Source organism: Haemaphysalis longicornis, unplaced genomic scaffold (assembly GCF_048455015.1).
Source record: "Haemaphysalis longicornis isolate Haplotype H1 unplaced genomic scaffold, Haemaphysalis longicornis Haplotype H1 scaffold_5, whole genome shotgun sequence".
Taxonomy (NCBI): Eukaryota; Metazoa; Arthropoda; class Arachnida; order Ixodida; family Ixodidae; genus Haemaphysalis; species Haemaphysalis longicornis.
In genome coordinates this window covers 192895230-192911056 of record NW_027526385.1, presented here as the reverse complement: position 1 = coordinate 192911056, position 15827 = coordinate 192895230, and the positions used below count along the sequence as shown (strand labels likewise).

At 46.7% G+C, this 15827-nt stretch overlaps 1 long non-coding RNA gene across 1 annotated transcript in view; it reads left to right on the top strand.

Annotated features, from left to right (window-relative positions):
* Window positions 1-324: 324 nt before the first annotated feature.
* LOC144139578 (uncharacterized) overlaps window positions 325-15827 on the top strand; it is a 55022-nt gene continuing 39519 nt past the window's right edge. The window contains exon 1 of the long non-coding RNA XR_013316279.1: window positions 325-481. This is a non-coding gene — a long non-coding RNA (uncharacterized LOC144139578). The remainder of the gene's footprint in view (window positions 482-15827) is intronic.

Genomic DNA, 15827 nt, shown 5'->3' with positions numbered 1-15827 from the left:
GTCTCTTGGGTGTACGCAGCATTGAAATCATCTTTCGTGGAATTCAAATGCTTTTGAGCGTGATGCATTGTTGGTGCCGTGTCGTTATCATGATGTTAGGTTATGAATGCCTTGGTGTTTGCAAAAATGCCAATTTAGTGTTACGGTGCCTACCATACTCATCACTGCTACTTCACATTATTCTTCCATTAATAATAATGAATCGTCTTTCATACATCAATTGGCGTAGGATTTTGACCATTTTTTTCGTCATGAAAGTATTTTTTCACCGCATCTAACAATCGGCGTTTTTATGTAAATGCCTTATCTCTTTTGATCAGATATGTGTGGAGGTGATGTCGGATTCTCATCGGGCGTTATAACAAGTACAAACCACCCAGGAGATTACCCGGCCAACGCAAACTGCACATGGAATATCATTGGTTCTCCTACGGAGCGAATTGTCTTGGAGTTCAAGAGCTTCCACCTGGAATATTGCTACGTAAGTGCAGAAACTGCACCCTTGCGTTTCAAATTTTTGTACACCTATGAAATTCAACCTATCGCTTTCGCATGGCCCTTAACTAAGCTTGACCTTTGCGCAAGGCATATAAATCGTGATAAAGTATGTGTGCCTGGCCATCTCCCACATTTACCTTAACGTGTGTTCATTTCCATTATTTGTTCGTTGTCACTTAAAAAACAAACGTGGTCCTTTTAACGCTGAGCTGCAGAAGATGGCTTGTGGACCATACAAGTTTATTCTACGTTATTAGGCATCTCTTGCGCCGTATGCAGCATTTTCGGAAAATTGCAGAATTGTGTAAAAAGCCGTGCATGTTTTTCGACGTGCTTACTCGTAAATGTTTGTACATGAACAGAACCCTAAAAAATTATGTATTTATAGTTTGTTTGCGCCCGATAAATGTTTATAGCAGTCATGGTCATGGAACGGCATTTATTGGCAAAGTAGTGGTCAGCAAGTTGTTAGGGTGCTGCGGCAAGCAACACAATTGGTTTAAAAATTGTTAACCCCGGTGTCCTTTTGTGAGATGTTTGAATAAAACGTAATATAGTAAACACCGACTTATATTGTGTAAATGGTTGGGAAATGAGGGCCAGAGAATTCCGCAAACATTCTGCGTTATCGGTTTTAATGAAGTTGTAGGCCGCAAGAAGTTTGCACTTAGACACCTGTCCCCGTGTCTTAAGATGCATCGTCATATATAAAGTTCCCATTGCGGACATTAACAGAAAGGCATCAGGTCCAAATCTCTCGCCAGCTGAGAGAACGTGCAGCGTTTCACTACTTTCTGAATGAAAGAAGAACAAATACATTTTAATGTTCCTCGCAACGCTCTTTGTGGTTGTCAGTACCCCAGGCGCCACTCCGGGCAAAAGTTTCCAGAACGCGACACTTCCGTTTCCGACAATTCCGTAATATGTACCTTCAGCTTTAATTGGCAACTTGCCCAGGCTCAGGGTGTATGTGGCGAGCAATTCTGTAGCGAGGGCGCAGGGTTCTTATGCGAAGAATTTCAGTTTTCCTAAACTTTTGCCCCGAGCCAATATGACGTATACACAATGTTGAGGATGGATCAAACAAAGCAGAGTGCGCCGATGGTCCTCGCGAAATTAATGCAGCGCCGCGGGTGCTCCGCGACATGAAATGGTAAGCTCTGCTACTGATATCTCGCACTGTCATTCATAGTATCGCAATGGCCATGCCAGCCTATATGCGGTAGGCTAGATATCATGTCACGTGGTCCGCGGCGGACAGGTATCGCTTTTGCACCTGCTCGAAAGCCCGTCGCTGTTGGCCATGGTGTAAGAATATTCTTACACCGAGCTGTGGACGCACGTTGCCAGACTAGTGTCTAACCGCTGCTTCCGAAAGCCTTGTTCTTTTGAGACTCGCCAATATTGACCGGTCGTGTGGGAGTCATGGCTTGTCATCTGAGAGCTTGGGTGCAAGCGACAAGCTCATTTCAATGTTTCAGCCGATGTAGTTACACAACAGGAGTCTGAATCTCAACAAAAGCTCTTATTAAGACACCATAGGGCTGTCCTTACAAGCATTTAAAAATCACAATAATACCAGTACTTCAAAAATTGACGAAAGCATAACTGGGATAAAATACTTTGTTTGCAGAGTTTGCAAAACCAAACGAAACGGACCATTTGCTCCTGATAAGCGTGACTTTAAAAACTGAAGCGCACACATCCCGCCACCCAAGATTTCTCATTTCGAGAACCATTCAATGCAACCGCGAACATTGTCAGTCAGCAACATCATATGGAATATTAATGACAATGTGCACGTTTTTGTTATTAAAAGCTTCGTCCAGCGCGGCATAAAACGACAAGAACAAATGCGAACTAAGTTAAAAACATTGGAGAGGGGCAGTAGGGGGGGATAAGCGCCGTAAACCAAATAAACTTCTGACATTTTTCTTGTCGATAGTTTCCCCTGTGTCTACTGCAAGGCATGTTTTTCTAAGCAAACCTTAATTAGGCTTGTGTAAGTGGAAATACCGCAACTAATAAACAACAGTAGAGTGTCTTATGTCAACTAATTTTTTTAAATCGACTGTAGCCTGGTTTGTACCTGCCATAAATACCTGTTTGTTTTTTATTTGACCGTTAGAAAAACAACATTAAATCTCGCGCCGAATAATGGCCCAGTGTTCGTCAAAATTTGACAAGGCTGTTACAGTCTTACCTCTGCTCCCGCAATGTGGTTTTTGCCATAAGAATGGTGGTGTTGACACACACTTGAAGAAAAAGCCCATTGTTGCCGCAATGGCCAGGACTAATATTCTGAAAAATATAGTCAAATGGATGTAGATCATCGTTTGTGTGCAAAAATGTCCACGTGGCATTGGAGGAGGCCGTCGTCGATGGAAAGCCAATATATTTATATTATTACTAAAAACCGTTAAATGCACAGCCATCTTGTCACCTCGTCTAGTGGCCTTTTTCATCGCCCATGCGTCGTTTGCGCTCGCTGCTTGCATCGTCCTCATGGTCGTCGAAAGGTCCAACAATCGCTCGCCCCACAAGGGTTCCTGTAAGCGAGAATTAAGCAAAGGCTTGCAGGTAAGCCAACAAACGTTAATGTTCCGTAGCCAAGCCTTGGGTGAAGATATAGGTTAGTCTGTTGCTCGTATCCAGCCGCTGTCTGCAACAATCTTTTTCGCCTTATTTCCTGCCTCCTCTTTCGTCTGGACTTCGCCTTTCTTCTGGCTTTCTTTCTGGATTGCTTGGTTGTGACCACGCGAGGTGATGAGTCACAGTAAGGTATTTTTCGACAGGTCACAGTGGGCACTGATTTCATATGTGGTTTTATTGATGCCTTGAATTTGTTCCTGACATTAGGGTTGAACACCTGAATGTCGACACCTTGGACAGCGTAAAACATCGCGGTACTAGTTTCTGCACGTTTCTTTGATTTCCAAGCACTTGTAGTCGCCTTGTTTATCACTGATGTCTTCATACTGACGGCTGTATTTTCGTCTGGCCCGTTTCCTGGAGATGAGGGTGCGCATACTTTTGCAGACTTCCTCAAGCCGAGGTGAACATGTACGGTCCATGAGGGGTCCGAGTCTGTACGAGCAGCGCGTTGAAGCCGTTCATATCTTTTGGCGCTCCCATTGTGTGACTGTAGCTTCTGCACGTATGTCTCGGTCGTACGTCTTACGCCGAACGCACTCCTGCCGCACCCACGCCTCTCTGGGGCGTAGCCAATTTTCTCTCTCGATGATGACTTCATAGTGTCATCTGTTGAATTTGACTCGACTGCTCCGCTTAGCCCATCGAAATCTTGCCCCACATCATACCCCGCAGGAAGGTCATTTCGCATAGAGTCTGCAGGATGACCCACGGTTGGATACCCACACGCCAAGGGTACACTCTATAAATTGAGGTACGCAAGTTTTACTGGTAGCAAATTGGACTGCTAACGCATCATCGAGGATGATTTCTTTTTTTTTGCTGTGCTGGCCGAAGTAGATTGCGGGAGCTCTATACGACCTGTTTTCTGCACCTAATTGTGCCGCTTCTGGCACCATCGTGTCTAATTCGGAGGGAAGGATGCACAGCAGCTTGTAGCACCTCCAGTTCCGTCTTAGCTGAGTCGTAATTGATAAAGGCACACTGTGTCATTGGGGCTGTTGATGCAGTTATGTTTGAACATTCTTGCTATCGATCACCTGTTACTAGAAAACCCATGGATGTCGTTGAAGTCGTCGGCTTCATGTAGGCTCCGGTTCCTCTCCAGGCTCCTTACTCTAAGTTGTAGGATTCGACTCATACTTTCATAGGTGTTGCCTTCTTTCTTCTTTTACAAGATGGGGGTCATGAGGGGCATGTGCTTTTCGTCCGTAAAGTCTTTGTTCAAGGCAGCGGATAAATATGTACGCTTCTTTAATGGACTCTTAGGCATCGTTGAGTCAGGTGTCAATAGCAGCAAGTCGGTCGGCACTGTGCTGGAGCCTCGCCATCGAAACAGCGTCCTCGACGTCTTTTGCTTACTCAAGAGTGGGCCTCAATTCTCCGATAAGCTTCCGAATCAAATCGAGAAGGATTCTCTGAAAAATCTGCAGCCGTTTCATTTGCCTCGAGACCTCCTCCTCGCCTCGAGGTGAGCGATGCGGTCGAAGAGTAGATTTCCGCTCTATGGCTCACCTCGTTGTGTCGCTTGACGTCCCAAGTTTCGGTACCATGTGGAAATGGTCAAGCGAGGAGTTAGATTTCGCCTCTCCATCTTCGTGGTGAATGATGCAGACGGAATAATGAAGTTCTTCAAATGCTCGAGGCGAGAGCACGTTCTCGACTCACTCCGATAACCGACGTTCGATGCTTGAAGCAGGTGAGGGGTGAGGGCTGCCTTTCTTGCTGGAAATTAGGTTTATTTAAACTATATACTTAACTCCAAGCATTTAGATCAAGACAGAATGACGGTTACATTGTCACTCTGCCTGTAGCAGCCTGTTCGGCCAAGGTCTATAGTGAACCAGATCCCTCTCGACCGACCCCGGACAAAACCCAACACTCCGCTTTTGATCCCCAAAACCAACGCCTCTAAAGGGGGTGTTCAACTCTCCCTAGTGTTCTCATAGCCCGTTTCCCACGCACCTTATTGCCTCCGACAAGCAAATACAAGACATCTGCCACCTAAAGTCACTTACCGTGCAGAGTAGTCAAACCATTACGTTAGACGGGTGGAGAGTGATCAAAGCCAAACTCGAACGCTTAGAGCGGTCGTCGCGCGGCTAACATCTTCTAGATTCCTCGCCTTGCCGCCTCGAATTTGTGTCCGCGGGCGCAAGCACAGTGAGGGAGTCGTTCCTTATCTCCTCCCAAACTAAGGGACGCCGCCGCCGCCCACCATCTGAGTACCGAGAAGAGCTTCCTCAACCCCAGGCGAGTATTCCCGAGGGCGAATGACCCATTAACGAACAGCGCCGACGCCGGCTTCGCAAATCCTCAAAAACTACGGCGGGCGCATTTTCGACACTAAGAGACAGCATCATTTCGCTTCTGGTCAGCTCGTCCACCTTGATAACGAACGACTGAGCCTCTTCACAATATCGGCAAGCTATATTAGCAGCATGCACGCTTTCGGAGAGGTAACCCCGCGTCGGGGCTGTTTTCACTGCTGTGTACCCATCTGCCATTCACTGATTCTGCCCGGTCGAGCTGACCGCATGCCAACGCAACAAAGCAACTCGGGCTAAGCATGCACTAAGCAAGCACTCCGGGCTAAGCAAGCAAGCACTCGGGCTAAGCAAGCACTCCGGTCGTTTACCACACAAAAGGAAGAAACACAAAGCATGCACTCGGTGGCCCCCAACTTCCCATCCCTGCGGTTGCATGAAAGGAACTCAGCATGACAGCTACAAGTGGGGGAGACGCCGATACATGAGCTACCGGCGGCTTTGCTTATATAAATGATGAGCCCGAACTAACACCTCCGCACCAAGAATGTTGTTTGTATACCAGCTGTACGTACAACATTATTTCTCACTGCAGGTTATATCTAACTACAGCGTAAGAACGAAGCAAAACACCTCAAGCAGTTACGCGAGTTGTACGCGCAACATCCCAGGTAATAGACACTGTAACAATCTTCTCCGTAGCCTAGACATTCGCACAATAGTACGGGAAACACAACAACGCTACCAACACTAACAGCCGGCCAACTGCTAGAACCACGGATACCACGCGGCACACTTAGAGCCTCGGCCTAGCCGTGCCTTCCACAACATCAATGAATAAACCAAAGCGCTTAGCCACATGTACAGGGCCAGTGAGAACAAATTCGTTCCCCCCTCTACCATTTAAGGCAACCAACCCCCCGAAGGGTGTAAATATTCATACTTGACAACTAAATGAATAACATTATCTGCTGTAAACGTTAGGCGCACGCAGGAACGTTCTTTCACTCTAAGGAAAGAAAAAGAGACACAAACAAACCCAAACGTACAAACTGACTCTTCTCCTGTACCATTAACAAAACGTTCAAGAAAGCTCAGCCTCTCTTCACGCACTCACGGACACATGTTCTTTCAGGATGCGCAACAAAGATTGTCCAGCCCCGTTCCGGTTCACTTTCTGTCCACTTGCGATGTACTGAAAGTTCCTTTGTGAGTATTTCAGACACTAGTTCACACACACGCGCCACAGTAGGGCCCCACTTGTACGTTCAATGTCCCACCAAGACCACATGCCAACGACCGCAAATAATGGGAGACACTCACCATTGCATCCAAAGGTAAACTCGCTACCATGCTGTAACAGCGCCTCTACGTCTCAAGACGACAGAGTTAAAACCGCCGAGCTGCGCTACTCGCATATCACACGCCTTAGGACAGCTGAACGCAACCAACACATGCACAAAAAATAACAAGCGAGAGAACGACCGTGCAGGTAAAACTGACAATAATCGTTATCTGAGCGATCCCTACACACACAAAACAAAACACGCTCACAGCTAAGTGTACGCCAAACAACACTGACCGTTCTTTAGCACTGTACGCTATTCAGCGCAAACACCCTTTTCCACGGTGGAACACACCTACGGTCACACGGAATCTGATTCCGTTTCATGCACCACCAGCTGATTCTAAACAAACCCTAGTGCGGCTCGCGGTGTCCTATGCTCCCAGGAGAAAAGGAAACACTACACGGCGGTAAGGCGCACGATGATGTCCAACCTGTGCCGCCACACCTGCCACCGCTTTCCATGTTCTCGGGCCCGTCGGAATTCAGCTACGCGCAAGGCGCCGCGGGCTGCCTGCGCATTCATGCTTCGCGCACGCAAGCTCAACAATCAGGCGCGCGATTCCGCTGCCCTCACAGGACCCCTGGGCTACCTCTGCTTCCTCTGAGATGACCATGCTTTCTAAACCTTCGCTCGATCTCTGCACCAGCTAATCTACGAGGGGCTCCTCTCGGTCGGCCGCGGCCTCTATGTCGGCGCAAGGGGCGGTCCTACTCTGAACACTTCCTTGTGTTGCCTCGGCAACAGACAGCTGCACATTATCTGCCTCCACAGATACAATTTCCAAAGCTGAAACACTGTCTGGCGAGATTCTGTTACGTCATCTGTCGCAGTGGGAACGCTAAGTGTTTTGTCAACTGGAGTGGTTTCAGCCGCGTCAGCTGCATTTCCACTCTCCTCATCGTGTGGCGTTTGAAGCTCCCATGAGGGAACGAACGATGTGAAAACTCTGGTATACTCTTCGAGTTTGCCATTCCTGCGCAGCTTTGTTTTCTCGTAAGCGATCTCAGCCCTTCCTTGGGCTAATTGAGCGCTAAGCTCCTCAACCATTCATTCGGACGGGCTACCCCTTCCCTTGGTTCAGCCAGCCTTGCTGTTTCCAAAGTGTATTGAGCGTTTTTGAGAGCTAATTAAGCTCTGATCTCCTCAATATCGAGCACAATGGCACTAACCTTCCGGCTGGTGCCGCGACATCCTGTTAGCATAGTGGCAATAGTGAACCTAGAGAAAGCAAATCAGGGCCCAACTGTGCTCACTCCAGGTTCGGCCTGGTCACAGTGTCACTGATGCAGCAGCTCGTAGACCCGGTGCGCCGCTCTCACCACTGGGCTGTTGAATCGCGGCTGCGGCCGCCCTGAGCTGGAGGTCACGAGGCCTCCCGATGAGGTGCCGCCTCGTCGAATCACGGCTTCCCGCGCCTTGAGCCGGAGTTCACGAGGCCTCCCGCTGAGGTACCGCCTTGCCAAATCGCGGTTGCGGCCAAAGTGAGCCGGAGCTCATAAGGTTTCCCGCTGAGGTCGCGCTTCATCGAATACGGCTTCCGCCACCCTGAGCACGAGCTCACGAGGCCTCACACTGTGGTGTCACCTCTTTGAATCGTGGCAGCCGCCGCTCTGAACCAGAGCTCACGAGGCCTGCCGCTGAGGTGTCCCGCCGTTGAATCACGGCTGCCCAGGCCATGAGCTGGAGCTCACGATGCCTCCCGCTGAGGTGTCGCCTCGTCGATGCTTGGAGTCTGGCTCGTCGTTGGTCAGAGCCGCACCTTGCGTTAAAGGAGCCTTTCCGGAATGCTTCACCAGCTCCAGCACTTGGTCGTGGTCACCCTGTCGGCTGTGTCAGTTAGATTTCGCCTATTTTCTTGGTGAATGATTAAGACGAAGTAATGAAGTTCTTCAAATGCTCGAGCCGAGAGGACGATCTCGACTCGCTCCGATGACCGACGTCCGATGCTTGAAGCAGGTGAGGGATGAGGACTGCCTTTCTTGTTGGAGATTAGGTTTATTTAAACTATTTATTTTATTCCAAGTATATACATCAGGACAGAATGACGGTTACATTGTCACTCTGCCCACAGCAGCCTGTTCGATAAAGATCTCTACGTACCTAGATCCCTTTCGACCGACTCCAGACAAAACCGAATACTAGGGTTTTGTTCCCATAAAACCCCGCCTCCAAAGGGGGCATTCAAGAAAGAGCGCAAACCCCTTTCAAAATAAGTTATATGAACCATTGATTGCCCACAAGAACCAACTAATCCTACAGATGTCCCCACCTGTAGTCACGTCACTCAACACTCTCTCTAATTGCACTGATAGTATGTTTCCCGCGCGCGTGTTTGCAACCGACAAGCAGATACAAGACTTCTGCCACCTAAAGTTACTGACCATGCGGAATGGTCAAACAATTACGTCAAGTGGGTGGCGCCTGCTCAAAGCCAAAGCCGAACGCTTAGAGTGGTTTTTGCGTGGCGAACATCTTCCGGTGTGCTCGTTTTGCCGCGTCGCATTGTCTGCGCACGCGCCGCAAAAATAAGGGAGTCGTGGCTAATCCCTTCCCAGACTAAGGGATGCCGCGGCCCGCCGTCTACCGAGAAGGCCTCCTTCAACCCCAGTCGAGTATTCCCGAGGCGAATGACCCATCAACGAACAGCGCCGATTTCAGCTTCGCCAATCCTAAAAACTACGCCGCGCGCCCTTTCGACAATAACAGACGGCATCCTTTTGCTTCCTGTCAGCTCGTCCACCTTGATGAGGAAGGACTGAGCCACTTACCAATATTGGCAAGCCATAATAGCGGCATGGGCGCTGTCCGAGAGGGAACGCCACGTCGGGGTTGTTTTCGCTCCTGTGCACCCATCCGGCGGTGACAGAGACTGCCCGGTCGAGCTGACCGCATACGAACGCAACAAAGAGACTCGGGCTAAGACTCCGGTCTTTTACCACACAAAAGGAAGAAACAGAAACATGAACTGGATGGCGCCCAACTTCGCGTACCTGTGGTTGCATGAAAGGAACGCAGCATGACAGCTACCAGCGGAGGCGACGTCGATACATATGCCACCGGTGGCTTTCATTAATAAATGAGGAGCTAGAACTTAACAACGGGTAAGTAATGAGGCCATCGTCAAAGAAACTACATTTACAATATTTATAGAGAACCGTTGAATGCACAGCCATCTTCGTTGGTTTGCTGGTAGGAGCTATCACAATAACGGCGCTTACCCACTCTGGAGAATTGGCCAAGTCTGATTTTGGTTTCATTTTATAAGAAGCCTATGAATTAGTTTTTATATTAGAATAGAGGTGAAATAATAGGGTACAGTGATGCTAACAATCTGAGAACAACAAAAAATTCAATACTACTGTAACAACAGGAATTTTATTGAACGAATAAAAATTGGTTGATGCGATTGACTAACAAGTCAAGCGACCGGATTCGGCAATAAAAGAGCGCGACAAACATTCCCGTTGCAGCAACCAAGTCCGACTGCCCCAAATAACAATACATTAGGCACCGACTAGGCGAGACCCAGGCGCCGGAGGGCAACCTCCAGATAACGATTTCAGAGGGAGGAGACCCGCCTACAAGACGACAGGAAATGCTCAATTGTCTCCTCCTGTTGAAACAAGCCGCCCATTGCCAATGGCGTTATGTGTGCGCGGTGTATATAAAAATTAAAAGTAGGCGTTCAGCAGCGAAAGCAAGTCGGTGTGACCTCGCACAGTCGAGACTGCGCAAAGTCACACTTCCAAGAGTACCAGAGATTTTAAATGTCAGGGCAGCCAGCGATACTCTCTGTTGGGAAGCTGTCCAGCGAACTGTACCTTTGGAACCTAGTTGCAAGAACGTAGGCTACCGGGGGCAGAGTATCAACCAGAGGAACATTCAGTGCTACTCCTGCCAAATAATCAGCGGTTTCGTTAAGTACCTCTGTGCCATCGGACGCAGACCAGACGGGTTTCCGTGACATGTTCCGTAATAAGTATCGACAGTGATCGACGAAGCGGAGGGATGGTTGAAAAAGATAAAGTGGAGCAGACCGAAAAAGAATTCGTCCCAGTGATCACCTTTAAATGCTCTTCGCTGAGCTTTCGAAGAGCTAGCATGTTTCCCAAAAATTCTGCCAGATATACTGACGTAAAATTTAAGAGACGCAGAGGAAATGCCCAGTCAAGCGCAGGTGAAAATATGCCTCCACCAGCTTTTTTGTCCCGAACAGAAAAATCTGTGGCTATAACCAGATGTGTCGGGAACTCTTCCAGGTGGTTTGCTAAAAGTCCAGATATCGTCCTCTCCGGCAAGCATTTGGCATTGGAGGGAAAAATGTAGTCGAAGTCGATGTCCACTATCGCACTGTGATAGTCAAACGTAGGTACATATAATGTGTTGATATTTAAAGGGGCGAGCAAGGACTGGACGAACACCACCTGTGGACGCTTGTACGCGGGTCATGACTGGGCAGCAAGGACGCTGGGGAGTGTGCGAAAGCCAATTGTGATATCGATATAGGCAATTTCTTGCACAAAGCTATGTTTGTACTGTCAACATCTTGAAGCGAGATATGAGAGGAAGTGTTCAAGCCTCCCAATACAATAGCCGATTTGGGACGTAACTTGGCAATCCCTTGCACAACAGCAAAGCTTGCCTTTCTAAAGTAATCAATGGTCGGAGCTTGTAGACTGGATAACTGGAAAAAAGAATGCAGCTGAATTCCAGAATACGGCGCATACACAGGCGATAGAATATAAGGAGAACGTCTCTGCGCATTCCCGACTTCTTATTACAAAATCTTTTTTTAACAGCGGAATCGCTCTCCCCCCTTTCGCCACAATGAAGTGATATAAGGGCACAAATTCAGAGTGCTCTCATAGATTACTCCTAAATATTTCAGAGGTAACTTGCGGTAATATTTTCTGTCTGTATGTCAGATCAATCGAAACTGGGTCTTTCACTGGGAATTCCAAGAGGGCACGCTTGTCGACAATTAGGGATAGGCAGAGGCATCCAGCCGTGATTTTAAGGCCGACATATAAAGCTGCAGTGACTGGAGCAAGACATGCGTATTACTTGACGAGCTAAAAAATGCCAGATCATCACCATACAAGCACGACTGTACGTCCGTAATAAAGGGAACCTCGCTGAGTAGCACGTTAAATAAAACAGGAGACACAACGGATCCTTGAGGTAAGCCTCGCGTTTGATTGTTATTTGAACGGGTAACTCCGCACTGGGCAACAATTTGCGACTGGTTAAAAGCATCCTAATCCACGAAGTAGTATATTCAGGAAAACCTAACCGAACCAGCTGTTCTAAAAGTATGCCATGTTCTACGCAATCATAAGCTTTGGCCACATCCAATGTCACAAGCGCTGCGGCGACTATGGAACGACATGCCAGACGAAGGCGGCTCTCTATATCTATGTGCGCCAACCATATCGAGCAGCCTGGCCTGAAGCCCACCTGCATAGGACTATAAATGGTAGCACTATTTAAAAACTTTTCGATTCTGGCCAATCAAATCCTCTCAACAATTTTTTAAAGGTTAGACGTTAAGCTTATCGGCTTAATGTTATCGAATGAAAAACTTAACCCGGGTGTTTTAGGCAAGGGAACAACTTTCCACAGCGCCAATTGAGAGGAACCCAGAAGGTACAGAGAGTGTTTGCAATATGCAGGAGGACTTCAGGTGACTCCGTAAACATCATCTTTATCATGGGGACAGTAATACCATCTGGGCCTGGTGCTGCATCGGGTACACGCTTCACACATCGTATAGCTCTCCCTTTGTAACCCCTTCAAAGTTCAGAGGAGATGGGCCCAGGACAGGGGAGCCAGCGGCAGGTGGGGCCAGTAGTGGGTAGGGGCAACTGAACAAGCCTGCAGTCCCGGAGCCAACTGACCAAGAAGATCTTTTAAGGCGATTGGCGTGTGAATGAAGAAATCAAGGTTTGGTTAACTATGGCCCTTTTTCCTAATCCGCAATAAGGTGAAGCGCGCACGCCTATTACAAGTTTTTGAGAGGAAAGAAGAGCGACTTGTGTTATATATGTATTTTGTGCGTGCAACAGTACGTTTAAACACAGCGCAAGAATACTTAACATTGCTCTAATTTTCGGGAAACTGGTTATACTGTAATTTTTTCCACGCTGATTTTTTTCTCTGGAAATCCCGTGTACATTCCTTATTCCACAAAGGACTGCTTGGCTTCCCTCAAACCGAAGAAATCGTAAATTTAGCTCGAGTTGCCGAATCATGAATTATTGATACTAGCTGCTTGGCATGAGAGTCATTTTCCTGAGCGGGTATCGAAGTAATGGCTGAACGCAATCCTTATTCATAAAGGAGTGCTTCGTACGGGTATTGTATTTTCTTGCGCGGATATTAGAAACCACGGGGACGTGGTCACTAGATGTTGCAGTATGCCGTAGACCACGCAACAACAAGACCCGGCTCCGCAAAAGTCAATTCCAATACCGACTTACTTTGGCCGCACAGGTATGTAGCCGCTCTTAAATTCTGACAGTAGAGAGACTGGTCGCTAATCCATTCTTATAAACCCCTCCCGCAAGCATGAGTACGATATCCCGAGTCCACATGATAAGAATTGAAGTTTCCTGCGAATATGACATAATTTTTATAAGCCGCTAGGCTGCGTCCAGTGAACCAGTTGATTTCCCCATATGAAAATTATGCATTTTTATTTATTTATTTTTTTCAAGTACCCTCAATCGCACAAGCATTGAAGAGGGGAGTGGGTTTTCGGGAAAAAAAATACAAGTACGTAGCAAGTAAAAGGGCGGCAAGAATGTAACAGACTACATATGCTGGTAGTAACAGACAAAAAAGTTCATAAGGAAATACGCTAGTGGTTCTTCTGGACGAATGGGAAGAAATATTCGCGTTTTAAAGAACAAACGGAAAACATTTGCAGGCTACAAAGCAAACTACACAAAATTTACACAGTACTACACAAGAAATGCGCAGAACATGCGCTCAAGAACAGTTATTCAAGAGAAATGAAAATAAGCAACAAGCAAATATAACAACAACCCATACAGAAAGAACGTCACGTGGAATCAATAAACCCGAAAAAGGCGAACAAGGATCGGCGAAAAAGATATGAATCGGCTATTGATGTAATGTTACCGGGAAGGTGGTTCCATTCGGTCGAGGTTTGCGGCAAGAAAGAATAAAAAAATGAGTTTGTGTGGCAAAAATGTTCGCGACTTTGTAGGCGTGGTCGACACGTGAAGAGCGATAAGATGGCCTTGCAATTAGTTTACTGGCTAAACACTGGTGGTGGTAAATTTTATTGAATAAGCAGAGACGGAAAACTTTTCTTCATAATGATAACAGTGGTAGTTGCAGAGTTAACTTCATTTGTGTTGCGCTAGCAGTTCTGTTGTAGTTTGAAAGAATGAAACGGGCGGCGTTATTCTGAACAAGTTCAAGGGTGTATTGCAAAGAAGTTTGATTCGGATCCCAGATTGAGGCGGCATATTCTAATTTTGGTCTTACAAGAGTTTTGTAGAATAACAGCTTTAAAGCAACCGGTGCTTTGCGGAAATTTCGCCGGAGGTAGCCTAACGTGCGGTTGGCATTACTGGTTATGTATTCGATGTGGGCTTTCCATGAAAGAGTTGAAGTTATAATTACACCCAAATAGCGATAAGATGAGACGGCTTCCAACTGGATGCCACTGAGATTGTAAACTGAAGCTGGTTCATTTTGGCGAGAAAACCGCATTAGTTTGCATTTGTCAGGGTTGAGTTTCATTTTCCATGTTTTGCACCACCGCAACATACCATCTAGATCCGACTGTAGAAAAAGCTGGTCAGTATCATTCTCTATTTCTCTATACAGGACGCAGTCGTCAGCATAGAGATGGATGCAAGATGAAACGCACTTCGGAAGGTCATTAATATATATTAAAAATAGCAGTGGACCCAAAACAGAGCCTTGTGGCACGCCTGAGGTTACAGAAATCAAAGAGGAATCGTAGTTGAGTTGTTTAGGGTAACATATTGAAAGCGGTCAGTGCGGAAATATTCCAGCCAGGTTAATAATTTTGGATCTATTTTCAGAGTGAAAACTTTCAACAAAAGTAAACGATGATCAACTTTATCAAAGGCTTTCGAGAAATCTAGGAAAACGCAGTCTACTCTAGATATTTTGTCTAGTATGGTATGTAAATTGTGAGTAAAGGGCAGCAACTGTGTTTCCCATGAATATGAACGCCGGAAGCCATGTTGAGATGAGACAAAAAACGAATTGGATTCGAGAAAACTGAAAAGTTGGGTATACAATACGTGCTCCATAAGTTTGCAAGGTATGCTTGTTAACGAAATGGGGCGGTAGTTAAATGGAGAATGTTTGTCACCTGATTTCAACAGAGGGACCACCTTCCCGATTTTCCAATGCGTCGGAAACGAACCTGATTCTAATGATTGCTGAAAAATAATAGCTAAGAAGATAGATGAATACATTTTAGTTTGTTTTAGGAATTTTGAGGTAATGTTATCTGGCCCGAAGGACGATGACAACTTTATGGAGTCAATCAGCTTCACTATTCCGGCCGGATCAATGAGGATAGGAAACATTGCAATAAAGTCAGCCTGTGGAAAGCAGAGGCATTCATTTGTGGAACATGCGGGCGAAAAGAAATTTGAAAAGACATTGTTCAGCACTGACGGGCATTCGGCAAGAGGTATGGGTTGACCCGATTCATCGTTAAAAGAAATTGAGCTGTCTTCCTTAGCATTTACTATGTTCCAAAACTTCTTTGGATCCCGTGCCAACAAGCTGGGAAGGGTATTGTCAAAAAAATGTTTTTTACAGTCAGAAACGGCTTTCAAATAATCTTCTTCGCCGGCCTGATAAGCAGTCCAGCTATCGTTCGTGTCGCGCTTTTTCGCGGTGCGGAAAAGGCGTTTCTTTTTATTGTTTAGTCTCTTGAGATTATTATTGTACCAGGGCGTGTGAGCACGAGATCGAATACGTCTAGTTGGAATATAGGTGTCAGTTAGCTCATCCACATATGCGCAAAACAATTCCCAGTTTTCTT